Raw genomic sequence first — 15812 nt, 5'->3', positions numbered from 1 at the left:
GCATTAGGAATATCTGCACAAATTTCTTTTTGAAATAATTCTTCTAATTCTGATATTCTTTTTTGTATTTTAATATCATTTAATTGTTCTTCAATTTTTAAATAAGATTTTTCTTCTTTAATATAATTTATTTGTTGTTGTACTTTAGTAATGGTATTTATTGTTTTATATATTGAAGATGTTTGTAAGGTTTGTAGTTCTTTCTGTCTTATTGGAGTTAAAAATTTGAAGGTAATAATTTTTCCCATTATATTTACTGAAATTCCTTCATGACTTACTACAAATGGATATATTTGAATTAAAAAGGGTGTACCTAATATTACATCATGATTTATATTGTTTACAATTATGAAATTATGTTTAATACAATATTCATTATTACATATTGAACCTTTTGTAAATTTATATTTTACTTCTAAATCTTGTCCATTTGCTGCCATTAGTTTTTCTTTTGTTCTTTCACAATATTTAGTGGGAATTATTCCTTCTTTAATACAACTTGTATCAGCTCCACTATCTATAAGAGCTACAAATGTTTCTTTGAAATCTTCTACTGTAATAGTTACTAATGCAAACCATTTTTGAAAAATCATTCTTTCTATAATATTTATATATTGGTCTTCTTTTACTGGGTTTTCTGCTATTGATATTTCGTCTGTTTTGGTATTAGAGGTTGAAGGTTGATTATTATTTATTAATGTTAATTTTGATTCTATTTCTAAATCTTTTAATTTTAATTCTATTATTTCTTGTTGTAATTGTTTTACTTGTATTTTAAGATTATTAATTTCTGATTGAAGATCTTTAGTAGTTTCTTTCTTCATTACATTTATATTTGGATATTTATCTATTAATTTTGATATGCTAAAAGGTTCTATTATCTTTGGCATTTTATCTTCTTGAATAATTAAGCTTTTTAATCTTTCCAAATATTCTTTTTTAGCTATTGGATCGTCAATTTTTTCTATTATATCTAGTAAAAATTCTTTATCTTCTTTTTTAGTTATTACATTGATATATTTTGGAGTACAATTACAATCTTCTTCACTGTCTGAACTGGAAATATCATCTAAATAATCATCTTCTATATTTTGTTCTTTTTCATTTATTAATAAATTTATTAATTTATTTTTTATCTCTTCTTCGTTTACACAAATTTCATTTATTTTTTCTTTTAGTTTACATTTATTTGCTTTATGTCCTATTCTTCCACATTTATAACAAACAATTTTCTTTTTAATAAATTTTCTCTTTTTAGTTGGTTCATTTTCTTTAGAGTTTTTATACCTTGTTTTCTTAGAGTATTTTTTAACTTTCTTTTTGTATGCTGATGGTGATTTAATTCTTTTAATTCCAAATGCATCACAGAATGATTCTACTTCTTTCTGTTTTGATCCATATTTTATTTGTAATCTTAATTCTGAACATAACATTAATCCTTCTTTTTTCACAAAAGCAAATAATTGTCCAAAAGTAATATTTTCGAATGAAATGACATCTGTTCCCATTTCCTTTTGTAAATTATCCATTATTCTTTGTGAAAATAAGCTTGGTAATCCAGTTATGAATCTTTCTTTCCAAAATGAAGCATTACAATCTGATCTTCTTAATACATTTGTTAAGAACATATCTTTATACCATCTAAAATCTGATAAAGTTGGACATCTTAAATTTGTTAAAAATGTTTTATTAGAATTTAATTCCTCTTTTGGATTTCCTATAAAATACATAACTATTGTTACAATTAAAAATTCTGCAGCATCTGATTGTATTTGAATATTTCCTTGATCATCTTCTATTTCTTGAGTATGATCTAGTATTGATAATTTATCTTGTAATGTTAAAGCATTATCCCACCAATTTTTTAATTGTCCAGTAAATCCTGAAACTAGTAAAGTTGCAATATTTCTTTCTTGAATATTTTTAATTTTATAAGCTAATCTAGCCATTCCCATTTCTTGTAAATTATTTAATACTTCATATTCAGCTTTACCATCGATATTCCATTCATATATTGAATCTCCGTCATATTTAGTCGTTCTAAATTTTGATCTTTCTTCATATTGAATATCTGGAGGACTTGGTCTAGGATAATAATTTTTTGAACTTACTATTTTCCAATTTTTATTATTATAATTCCTTCTTTTTATTCGATTTATTTGATTATCTTCTTCTTCAAATTGGTTTTCTATTGGTAAAAGTATATTTTCTTCTATATCTGAATCTCTTGATTCTTCTGATAAATCTTCTAATTCTTCTGTAGAATTTTCTTCTATTATTTGATCTAATGTATTTATTTTGGGTGTTGTTGGTTTTGAATCTGTAGTTAGATTTTGTAATGCATTAGATATTTTATTTAATAAATTATCTGTATTACTTATCTTCTGATTACTAATACTTTGTACTAAATCTTGTTCTTTTTCTCTTGTCAGACTTCTTGGTTGGAAATGCGGTGCTGATATATCATTAGGGAATTTTAAATCTGGTTTCTTTAATGTATCAATTTTGGTATTTAATACTTCCATATGTTGAGATATTGTATGAAGAATTTGATTTGTATAATTATTTTGTTGGTAAACTTTTTTAATATCTTCTAAATTTATGGAATTATTTGTACTTGATTCAGCTTCCCTTCCCTTTTTAAAAGGTGAGGCTATTGTGAGAACCCTGAAAATGGATATATAAGTTAGTGCATATTTCATTTGCATTTCTTTTATTGTTCAATAAATCCTAGTATTATTTTTAACTGTTCGCAATTAAGTGTGTAAAAATAGGTTTACGTGAAAAATAATATAATTTTTCCAAAGTCATGAAATTTCTTGGTTTTATTTGATTAAATTAGTATCTTTAAGGTTGGTATAATTTTTCGCCTCAAAATAAAATGTTAGATTACTTAGTTCTTTTATGCTAAAATTGATGATAATTGAGTCGTTAGATTTATTATCTTTAAATAAATTATTTAAGTGCTATGATTAATTTCAATTAGTTACTAATGGAATATGTTAATAAGAATTTCCGTGTTAAATTGAAAACCAATGAATTTTAGATAAATATAGTACCAATATATTAAACATGCTTAAGGCATGAAAATTCGATAAATATATCCTTATCTTTCCTTATTTTCAAATAAGTACGTAACAATAAATTTTGTGTGCAAATTGACACCCTTGGATTAAATTACTATTTCATTTGGCCTTATATTACTAAATCAACAAATTTCGAGTTAGACTAACCCCACTTCTTGAGAAATAATAATTGGAAATTCTAATAACTAATTTAATTGCTAAATCAGGTTGGGAACCTTAATATTCAAGTTTAATCGATAATTTATTCGCTAGAAATGGTTTAGGTATGTTAGAGTATATTTAAGCGTTTGAATCACACTTGGGAATAATTTTTAGAATTAAGTAGGATTTGCGAAATTAAGTCGAGGTTAGGGAGTAAAGTGAAAAGACTAAATTACCCTTACCTTACCTTTCCATGCAAACCAAACAAGACGTATGACACAAATCAAATCACAATTGCTTTTAACCATTTCGATACGCAACCGATGTTATACGCAATCCATCCTCACACGTAAACCGCTCTCACAAACTACGGCACCACCATACGTCCAATCTATCTCACGACTTAAGACCACAGATTCATTTCCTTCCCTGCACAAGACCAAAACCGCAAATTATTTCTTCCTCCTTCCAAACCGCAGCATTATATCTCTACTCTTTGTTCTTATACCACAAACCACCCATATCATTTGCTCCACATTTCCATTTCCTTTCTGCCGTGAGCTGCGGGCGGAGTGTCCAAGGGAAAAGAGCCGAGCTTTCAACTTTTCTTTCCTTTCATCCGTGAACTAGAAAAAAAAAATAAAAATGGTGAACCCTGCTGCTCTATACTCGATCCAACCGTGAGGTAGTGAAGAGAGCGGAGAGCTAAACCTTCTCCATTTTGGTTGCAAGCTTGGACAAGAGATAAGAGGGGTGGACGAACTGAAAGTTTGGACGGATCGAGAAGGAAGGATTTGCAGAAGCTAGTCGTGTGAACTAAACTTCAATCTAAGGTAATTTCTGGACTTATATGAGTTGTTGTGGGTTGTTGAAGCTGTCTATAAACATGCATGTGGGCTGGTGAGGTTAGATGAAGAATTAAGATTTGGGAAATCTGGTTTAGAATGAATTGAAGCTGCCGAAAGTTGAGCTGGAAATTGTAACTTTAATTGGATAATCTGTGATGATCTGAGCACTTGAGTGTCATTAGCTGAGTGAAAACTTGAAGATTAAGTCCATGCATGTTGAATTGGACATTCGGATGAAGTGTTAAAACAGAGGAAACTTCTGGTTTGGGTCAAGAAATTTCTGCCGATAGCTTAGCTTAATTATTGCAGCTTAGCTTGGTTCAATTTTGTTGCGGTCAAACTGATTTCTGGTCTGGATATGATAGCTAGTTAATTCAGCAGTTGTGCATGTGAATTTTAAGTGCAAAATACAGGATTTAACCGGGGAAAAAAAAAATTGATTTGTGACTAAACAAATGCTGGAAGAATTTCTGCTTTGACCGAGAGCTTAGCTTAAGATTATGCAGCCTGATTTGGTTTAATGCTGATGTTTAGATTTATAACCATGATTAGATGATTTATAACAAGTTAATTAGGCTCTGCATACAGCTAATTAGTTAGTTTAAACCAGAAGAATAAAATAAAAATGAAATCTGTTGCATGTATGTTGTCCGAAGCTAGCTGTGCAGAAATTCTGGAAATTTTGGGGAATTGCAGCGGTTGTTTGAGTTAAATTTTGAATTGGAGTTATTAATTAGCTAGATGAGTTTTTGCATGACTAATTTGGGTGTTTAAAACCAGATTTTAGCCAAGGAAAAGTTGGATTTTTGAAAACATAGGTGCTGGAAAATTCTGGATAGCAAAGAGGTGTGAGCAGAAATTTCAAATTTGTTTTCTTTTGGAATTTTAACCTATTTTTGGGTTTTCCTTGGATTAAAATGGTTTAGTCATACAGGGAAGCTGTAAGTTTTAAGTGGTATAAGTTGTTTAGCAATAAAATGTTTGCTAAATTGAAGTTGGAACTAGAAATGTTGGGTTACATGCTGGAAATTTCTTATGTGACCGTCAAATGGTGAATTGGAACCTTAACTTGACGTTTGAATTGTTCCTTGAATCATGATGGATGGAAATGCTTGGAAAATGTTGTTTTGAAGTTTTATATGAAGTATATAGAAGGTTTGAATAAAAACAAGTTGGTGTTAAAAGAGAAAAGGCATTTTTCACAAGTGAAAAATTGGAATTTCAGATTTTCGGATGGCCTAACCAGTCTCAGAAAAATGTTTATATCTTGGTGTAGAAAAATCCGTTTAAGGCGCCGTCAGTGGCATTTAAAACTAGAATCATAGGCCTTTGTACTGTAGAAATTTCAGATTTTTCCTACATGTATACTGCTGTCTGTGAATTTTTAAAGTGGACTGTTTTGCAGGAATGTCCTGTTTCTTGGTGAAACAGAAATTGGGTTTTGAATTGAGATTTTAGCCTACGTGTGGTTTAAATTTTTGATTAAATTGTAGTTGGAAATTGTTGACAGTGGGCTCTATGAATTCCCACACTTGGATTTACGGTTGGAAATTTTTGACAGTGGGCTCTATGAATTCCCACACTTGAATTTATGGATGAATTGTTGAAATTGTTTAGAAAGCTGTGAGTTGGTACAAGTATTATATACAAGTGCTAAGTATTGACTAAGCCTTGGTTAATTTTCTTGCGTGTGCTCGAATGATAAATTGTTGAAACCTAGGGCTAATGGTTGACGAAGTCCTAGTAATTTGCTACGTGATTTTTGCCATATTTTGATCTCTAATAATTTCGAAACGGAACCGGAGCTGTGCAAGTCGTTTCGACTTGGTGAACTCGAGTAACTGTGATCAAATCAATCAAAAATATTTTCCAGCTAGTAGTATAATATAAAAACTCAATATCTAGTGTTTCACCTAAAACTTTTCGAAACCGATAAGTTCCTTTAGCTTAAACTAGTCTTGATAGCTATAGTATTTTAATACTATAGCTTTTGAAAATTCTAAGGCGTATTTCAATTTCTTTTCTTTCCTTAAGCTTTACATTTGGATAGCTAACTTTAGGAAAAATTCAAAATACGAGTTTTACAAATTTTAGTGAAAAGTCTGGGAGTCTTGCTCGGCAAGAAAACTCTATTTTTTTTAGGAAAAATAGTTTTTGGGAATAAATCTTGCAAAAGTCGTATCTTTAGAGAAATGTTCAAAGTAACTGTCTAGCTTTGATATTCAGAGGTTTATCGACTTATTTCAATAAAATAATACTAGTTAATTTATTTTAGAAAAGTACTTCAAGGAAAACTATAAGAAATATCTCTTCTACTTTTATCGAGTTTTAATCTAAGGAACCCTTGATTTTTTTTCTAAGGGAAAGTGAACTAGTAATATATTCAATATATCTTAATGTCTATAAGCTTAAAAATTGAGTAGAAACTTATAGTTTCAAATTTTGGTTTTTAGGGTTTTTCGAGGACACGGATTTCGATCCCCAACTTGATATCTGAACTCCACTCTGGGTGAGTGTCCCTGCCTGTTCTATGCCTACTCGTTTAAAGTACTTTCTTGATTTGTTATGTGATAAGTTGAAAAAAAAAAAAAATTGGTTTCTGATCCATCGAAGTGAGCTGTGTGTACTTTATCACACTAGCCGTTCGAGTGGTGACTTGTGCAAAATATTTTCTCCTAAATCCTTGATTCAAAATGTAGTTACGTCGTTGGGTGAATCCCTCGACGCATGAATCTAACTACCATGAATCTAAATGTAGTTACGTCGTTGGGTGAATCCCTCGACGCATGTATCTAACTACAATAAGTCATTGGGTGAATCCTTCGACGCACGTATCTGATTGCAATCACGTTGTTTGGTGAATTTCTCGACGCATGTATCTGATTGCAATCACGTCATTGGGTGAATCCCTCGACTAATTTTATACGGGTATATCTCGAGTATACTGCGTCGGTAGACGAAGTTCGGGCCCGAAGCAGAGGTATGAACGGTGACGGGTTAGGATTAAAATAAGTGGATCTACATGGACTATAAGTAGTGAAAGTTGACGGAGGGTCAACTACGATGGTATCTGATCAAGCGTGGAAAATGGCTCCTGAGAGCCCTGTATCCTACCTTGTGCTGTTATTCGCTTTCCTAATTGATTAAATTTTGTTTAAATTGTTATCCGTTGTTTGATTTATGTAATTGCATGTTTTGGGGCACCACTGAGCTTTAGCTCATCCCACGTTTATTGTTTTCCTTAACAGGTTTTGGAAACTGAAAGCTGGAGGCTTAATTATGTTTTCTTTTGGGCTGTACTTGAATTCTATAACTTGTTCTGTGGGCTGTAGCGTGTTATTGGAATAATGTATTTTCCTTTTTGGATTGCCACTTGAAGCTGGAAAATGTGTAAACCCTAATTCGATTACTTGGCTTGTAAGTTGTATTATGGATTTATGCATGTTATCTATCTGGGTTGTTATGATTTTGTACTTGGTATGTAGCACGTAGGGCGTTTAAGGGCCTCGACTAGTTATTTTATCATTGCTATCTCTGAAGTTAATGTGGTTTTAGGTATGATGCTATTCGGGGAAAAATTGTTTTATAATAGATTAGTTTATTCTTCGAAAAGTTTCTAGTCAGATTGCTCGCGTGAGTCCTGGCGAGAGTTGGGCAGACGGCCCGCCAACCCTTTGGTTCGCCTCAGGGGGAAGTGGGGTCGCCACAGGTGGTATCAGAGCCTAGGTTAGAGAAATTATTTGAAAGACATATTAGTTGTGTTAGAAACCCTAATCCTCTCTAGAAATAAGTTTTGAGACCATTAGAAATACCTTAAGTAATATATGATCCGGTTAGCTAATTAAGTTCTAATTTTTAAGTGTTGATTATTTTACAGGTATGGAGAATGGTAACGGGCATGCTAACGGTAGTAGTGAGGCTAATGGACACGTAGAGCCGCTAAGGTCCATTTCCTATAGACCTCGAGGAGGAGGAGATCGAGTTCGATACTCCCCAGCTGATAGGTACCCTAGGTGCCAGTGTAGGGCCACCTATGCGTATCCCAACACGTTGGTGTTATCTCTTGATGATGAGCGCCGCCACTTGTGGGACGCTAACCACACCTTGACCCAGGATGTGGAGGAGCTGAGTATCATGGTGGATACTCAGTTCGATCGCATAGCTGACTTGGAGATTAGGCTAACTGCTGAGCATAATATGCTGGAGGTTGCTCGTTTGGAGATAGAGAGGCAGAGGTCTAGAGTGACCCGACTTGCTGAGGGGATCAGAGATAGGAGTGCTGGCATCAGGGCTGATGCTTCTATGCTTATGGATGAGGCCACTAGTTACCTTCAGGAGGATGAACAGGCAGGTACCGAGGAGGACCCGGAGGAGGACCCAGAGGAGGATCCGGAGGAGGATCCAGAGGAAGATCCGGAGGAGGATCCGGCTGAGGACATTGCTCCTGATAGCCCTGCTGAGGGTTAGACTGGGATTGACTTGATAGTATTAGCTTGGTAGGATCAGTTCAGGAACATTAGTCAAGTCATCAAGTTTTGTCTAGGTGAATGACTTGCTTCCAAGGCACCATATCCCTAATTTTGTGCTTAAGGGATTATTTGTATGTATTTTTGCTAACTTGTGTGCCTTACTTTAGGAAATGTTCCAACTTGCAAATTGTATGACTGTTCCACGGAAATATATGTTAAGTGTTTCATTTTCTTTTCCTCTATTTCCATGTTGATTTTAATCACGTAACGAATCATAAAAATTAATTATAGGTAAATTTTTGCCTAATTATCTTACCCTTCAGTATTAGGCATAATTAGGCCATGGATCGCCAAATAGTAGGAAGAGGCCGTGGGAGACCCCCTAGACAACGCCCGGAAGCGGGTGGTGATAGGGAACCCGAGGTCAACCAAGACCAAGGGCAAGAGGGAGTGGCCGGAGATCAAGTGGCCACCGCAATTAACCGTATCACTGATGTCTTGGAGCGCTTGACTGAACATCAAGCCTCTGGGCCAGTGCACCGCCAAGGAGGCCCAACTGATTCTGAGGATCGGGCATTGGAGAGGTTTTTGAAATTTGGACCTCCTAAGTTCTATGGAGGACCCGAATCTGATATAGCTGAGGGGTGGTGGGAGAGAATCTCCGACATCTTCGCAGCTTTAAACTACACGGAGGAGCGGCAGGTGACTTTTGCCGCATTCCAGTTCGAGGGAGCTGCTCGCTCCTGGTGGAACCTGATTAGCACTAATTGGGACAGGAATCATACTCCAAGGACTTGGGCGAACTTCACAAGGGAGTTCAATGCCAAATTTCTTCCACCTCTTATCCAAGAAAAGAGGGAGGATGACTTCATAAAATGTAAGCAAGGGGCGATGAGTGTCGCCGAATATGAAGTCCAGTTCACAAAACTATCCCGTTTTGCTCCTGAATTGGTGACCACGGAGCAAAGGCGAGTCAGAAGGTTTGTGCAAGGTCTGAATGTAGAAATACAGGAAGGTTTAGCTGCTGTAAGGATTGATACCTTTGCAGATGCTGTCGAGAAAGCCCAAAGAGTTGAAGTAGCTAGGGCTCAAGTGAAATCTTTTCAGGCTAAGAAAAGATTTGCTCCTAGCAGTAGTCGGGAGCCGACATATGGAAATGCTCCACCAGCTAAAATGGGCCGAGGAACCCTTGGAGCAAATCGTCCTGGAGCACCACGAGGCGCCCAAGCAAGAGGAAACGGGACCAGGAATGCAGGGGGACGTAGTAATGGAAACCGAGTGGGACCGATTGGAAGGGGACAACCCAAGAATACTTCACAAGGAGGCCGAGCAATAGTTTCCCAAGTGAGTTGTACATTTTGTAAGAAATCTGGCCATACTATAGATGGTTGCTGGAAGAAGCAAGGGAAGTGCTTGAGATGCGGAAGTAGCGAGCACCAAATTTCTGGATGTCCAAAAATGCAGGAGGGGGGTACTCCATACGCTAGACCAAACACTTCTGGAGGGAGCCGGCCAACAGTTCCTGCCAGGGTATATGCTATAGATGATCAACCTGTACCTGATTCCTCGGAAGTCGTGGAAGGTACTCTCCCCATTTTCCATCGATTAGCTAAAGTGTTAATTGACCCTGGTGCAACTCATTCATTCGTAAATCCATCATTTATGTCTGGAATAGCCGTGAGACCTGTTAAATTACCCTTCGATCTTGAAGTTAGGACACCAATGGGTGATAAGAGGATAATCGCTAGCTTAGCCTTTAAGGATTGTGAATTCTGGATTGGAGAGCGTAAAATGCTAGTGGATCTAATCAGTCTGGACATAAAAGGGTACGATGTTATCATAGGAATGGATTTCCTAGGTCAATATCATGCTAAGCTGGATTGCCGAGCAAAAGTGGTAGAATTCTGTATACCTGGAGAGGCAACTCTGAGGTTAGATGTTAAGGGTAGGTTAGCATCATCTGCTATGATCTCAGGGATACGGGCGAGAAAAATGTTGTCAAAAGGAGCTCAAGATTTCTTAGCTTTCATGATTAATGCTCCCAGTGATCAAGTGAAGTTGGAAGATGTACCAGTGGTACGGGAATTTTCGGATGTTTTTCCAGAAGAGTTAAAAACTCTACCGCCGGATAGAGAAGTGGAATTTAAGATTGATTTGGTGCCTGGAACGGCTCCAATCTCTAAAACTCCGTACCGGATGGCTCCTGCCGAGCTGAAGGAGTTGAAAATTCAATTGCAAGACCTCTTGGAGAAAGGTTTTGTGAAGGAGAGTGATTCACCATGGGGAGCGCCCGTTCTATTTGTTAAGAAAAAGGACGGAAGCTTGAGGTTATGTATTGATTACCGAGGGTTAAATGAGGTTACAATTAAGAATAAATACCCTCTACCGTTGATAGATAGTCTGTTTGACCAACTGCAAGGATCAGTAGTTTTCTCTAAGCTGGATTTGAGGCAAGGGTATTATCAGTTAAAAATTAAGAAGGAGGATATACCTAAGACTGCCTTTAGTTCAAGGTATGGACATTTTGAGTTCGCAGTCATGCCTTTTGGTTTAACTAATGCACCAGCAGCATTCATGGATTTAATGCAGAGAGTCTTTAAGAAGTATCTAGATCAGTTTGTTGTGGTTTTCATTGATGATATTTTGATATACTCTAAGACTCGAGAGGAACATGTTAAGCACTTGGAGATAGTCTTGCAAATATTAAGGGAGCAGAAGCTGTATGCCAAATTCAGCAAGTGTGAGTTTTGGCTTGATGAAATATCTTTTCTAGGGCATAAAATTTCTAAGGAGGGAATTGCCGTGGATCCAGCAAAAGTTGAGGCCGTTATGAATTGGAAGCAACCAGAAAGCCCAACTGAGATTCGAAGTTTCTTGGGATTAGCAGGGTACTATAGGCGATTTATCAAGGATTTTTCGAAAATTGCTGGACCCATGACCGAGCTAACCAAGAAAGGGAATAGGTTCACTTGGACTCCGAAGTGTGAGTCAAGTTTTCAGGAGTTAAAGAAGCGATTAACATCCACTCCTGTTTTGGTGTTGCCTGACGGAGGCGAAGGTTATGCCGTGTACTCCGATGCTTCTGGAGAAGGTCTAGGGTGTGTTTTAATGCAAAACAGTAAGGTGATTGCCTATGCTTCCAGGAGATTGAAGCCTCATGAACAAAACTACCCAACTCATGACCTGGAGTTAGCAGCAGTGATTTTCGCCTTAAAGAAATGGAGACACTACTTGTATGGCGTGACTTTTGAGGTTTATACGGATCATAAGAGCCTTAAGTATTTGTTCTCCCAGAAGGAATTGAATTTGAGACAAAGGCGATGGGTAGAATTTTTGGAGGATTATGACTGTTCAATTAACTACCACCCGGGAAAAGCTAATGTGGTAGCTGACGCTCTAAGTAGAAAGGCCCAAGTAGCGGGGTTAATGGTTAAAGAGTGGGACATGTTAGAAGAAATAAGTGGTTGGAACCCTCGTTTGGAGAAACTGAAGATATTACTTGGGAACTTATCGTTAAAATCATCTTTACTAGAGCGTATTAAGGAGGCCCAGAAATCGGACCCTGTGACTCAGAAGAATCTGGAGAGAGTGCAAAAAGGGGAAAATCTAGATTTTAAATTGGGGTTTGAAGGTGTATTGAGGTTCCGAGATCGTATTGTGATTCCGGCGGATGTGGAGATAAGAAAAGAAATTTTGGAAGAATCACATCGATCAAAATATACCATTCATCCAGGTGTGACCAAGATGTATCATGATGTGAAGGGATTGTACTGGTGGGAAGGTTTGAAAAAGGACGTGGCAGAGTTTGTTCAGAGATGCTTGATCTGCCAACAAGTAAAAGCTGAGCATCAGAAGCCCTCTGGTTTATTGCAACCGTTAGAAATCCCTGAATGGAAATGGGAACATATTACAATGGATTTTGTAACGGGATTGCCTAGAAGCCAAAAAGGATTTGATGCAATTTGGGTAATAGTTGACCGACTCACTAAGTCTGCACATTTCCTACCTGTAAGCATGACCTTTTCTTTGGAAAAACTGGTCAAGTTGTACACAGAGGAGATTCTAAGGTTACATGGTATTCCTGTAAGTATCGTGTCTGATCGAGACCCAAGGTTTGTCTCACGTTTTTGGCAGAAATTTCAGGAGTCTTTGGGGACCAAGTTGAAATTTAGTACTGCGTACCATCCCCAAACCGACGGGCAGTCGGAAAGAACAGTTCAAACTTTGGAAGATCTGCTGAGGTCGTGCATATTGGATTTTGGAGGTAAATGGAGTAATTATATGACCTTAGTGGAATTTGCGTATAACAACAGTTATCAAGCCTCAATTCAAATGGCACCCTATGAAGTTTTGTATGGAAGAAGGTGTCGATCTCCGATTCATTGGGATGAAATAGGAGAAAAGAGGATTGTAGATCCAACAGCGATACCTTGGATAGAAGAAGCCCAGGAGAAAGTGAAACTAATTAGAGAAAGGCTTCAAACTGCTCAGAGTAGACAAAAGAGCTACGCCGACACAAGGAGAAAAGATTTAGAATTTGAAGTAGGAGACAAGGTTTTCCTAAGAGTTAAACCCTTGAAGAGCGGAGTAATATCTAAAAAGGGTAAGAAGCTAAAGCCAAGGTATATCGGACCTTTCGAAATTTTGAAGCGAGTTGGAAATGTGGCATATCAGCTGAAGTTACCCGCAAGCATGGCTAAGGTTCACGATGTATTTCACGTTTCCATGCTTAGGAAATATTATTCCGACCCAAGTCATGTGCTGCCACTGGAGGGAATTGAAGTGGATGAGACGTTAACGTATGAAGAAGGACCAGTCAAGATTTTGGAAAGAGAGGTAAAGGAGCTGAGAAATAAGAAAATTCCTCTGGTAAAGATTCTATGGAAAAATCATGGACTTGAGGAAGCAACTTGGGAATTAGAGGAAGAAATGCAGAAAAAGTACCCTGATCTATTTTCTTAGAAAGGGTGAATTTTGAGGGCAAAATTCTTGTAAGGAGGGGAGGATGTGAGAACCCTGAAAATGGATATATAAGTTAGTGCATATTTCATTTGCATTTCTTTTATTGTTCAATAAATCCTAGTATTATTTTTAACTGTTCGCAATTAAGTGTGTAAAAATAGGTTTACGTGAAAAATAATATAATTTTTCCAAAGTCATGAAATTTCTTGGTTTTATTTGATTAAATTAGTATCTTTAAGGTTGGTATAATTTTTCGCCTCAAAATAAAATGTTAGATTACTTAGTTCTTTTATGCTAAAATTGATGATAATTGAGTCGTTAGATTTATTATCTTTAAATAAATTATTTAAGTGCTATGATTAATTTCAATTAGTTACTAATGGAATATGTTAATAAGAATTTCCGTGTTAAAATGAAAACCAATGAATTTTAGATAAATATAGTACCAATATATTAAACATGCTTAAGGCATGAAAATTCGATAAATATATCCTTATCTTTCCTTATTTTCAAATAAGTACGTAACAATAAATTTTGTGTGCAAATTGACACCCTTGGATTAAATTACTATTTCATTTGGCCTTATATTACTAAATCAACAAATTTCGAGTTAGACTAACCCCACTTCTTGAGAAATAATAATTGGAAATTCTAATAACTAATTTAATTGCTAAATCAGGTTGGGAACCTTAATATTCAAGTTTAATCGATAATTTATTCGCTAGAAATGGTTTAGGTATGTTAGAGTATATTTAAGCGTTTGAATCACACTTGGGAATAATTTTTAGAATTAAGTCGGATTTGCGAAATTAAGTCGAGGTTAGGGAGTAAAGTGAAAAGACTAAATTACCCTTACCTTACCTTTCCATGCAAACCAAACAAGACGTATGACACAAATCAAATCACAATTGCTTTTAACTATTTCGATACGCAACCGATGTTATACGCAATCCATCCTCACACGTAAACCGCTCTCACAAACTGCGGCACCACCATACGTCCAATCTATCTCACGACTTAAGACCACAGATTCATTTCCTTCCCTGCACAAGACCAAAACCGCAAATTATTTCTTCCTCCTTCCAAACCGCAGCATTATATCTCTACTCTTTGTTCTTATACCACAAACCACCCATATCATTTGCTCCACATTTCCATTTCCTTTCTGCCGTGAGCTGCGGGCGGAGTGTCCAAGGGAAAAGAGCCGAGCTTTCAACTTTTCTTTCCTTTCATCCGTGAACTAGAAAAAAAAAATAAAAATGGTGAACCCTGCTGCTCTATACTCGATCCAACCGTGAGGTAGTGAAGAGAGCGGAGAGCTAAACCTTCTCCATTTTGGTTGCAAGCTTGGACAAGAGATAAGAGGGGTGGACGAACTGAAAGTTTGGACGGATCGAGAAGGAAGGATTTGCAGAAGCTAGTCGTGTGAACTAAACTTCAATCTAAGGTAATTTCTGGACTTATATGAGTTGTTGTGGGTTGTTGAAGCTGTCTATAAACATGCATGTGGGCTGGTGAGGTTAGATGAAGAATTAAGATTTGGGAAATCTGGTTTAGAATGAATTGAAGCTGCCGAAAGTTGAGCTGGAAATTGTAACTTTAATTGGATAATCTGTGATGATCTGAGCACTTGAGTGTCATTAGCTGAGTGAAAACTTGAAGATTAAGTCCATGCATGTTGAATTGGACATTCGGATGAAGTGTTAAAACAGAGGAAACTTCTGGTTTGGGTCAAGAAATTTCTGCCGATAGCTTAGCTTAATTATTGCAGCTTAGCTTGGTTCAATTTTGTTGCGGTCAAACTGATTTCTGGTCTGGATATGATAGCTAGTTAATTCAGCAGTTGTGCATGTGAATTTTAAGTGCAAAATACAGGATTTAACCGGGGAAAAAAAAAATTGATTTGTGACTAAACAAATGCTGGAAGAATTTCTGCTTTGACCGAGAGCTTAGCTTAAGATTATGCAGCCTGATTTGGTTTAATGCTGATGTTTAGATTTATAACCATGATTAGATGATTTATAACAAGTTAATTAGGCTCTGCATACAGCTAATTAGTTAGTTTAAACCAGAAGAATAAAATAAAAATGAAATCTGTTGCATGTATGTTGTCCGAAGCTAGCTGTGCAGAAATTCTGGAAATTTTGGGGAATTGCAGCGGTTGTTTGAGTTAAATTTTGAATTGGAGTTATTAATTAGCTAGATGAGTTTTTGCATGACTAATTTGGGTGTTTAAAACCAGATTTTAGCCAAGGAAAAGTTGGATTTTTGAAAACATAGGTGCTGGAAAATTCTGGATAGCAAAG

This window comes from Coffea arabica, chromosome 10c, assembly GCF_036785885.1.
Source record: "Coffea arabica cultivar ET-39 chromosome 10c, Coffea Arabica ET-39 HiFi, whole genome shotgun sequence".
Lineage (NCBI taxonomy): Eukaryota > Viridiplantae > Streptophyta > Magnoliopsida > Gentianales > Rubiaceae > Coffea > Coffea arabica.
Note: the sequence above shows the minus strand (reverse complement) of the source record.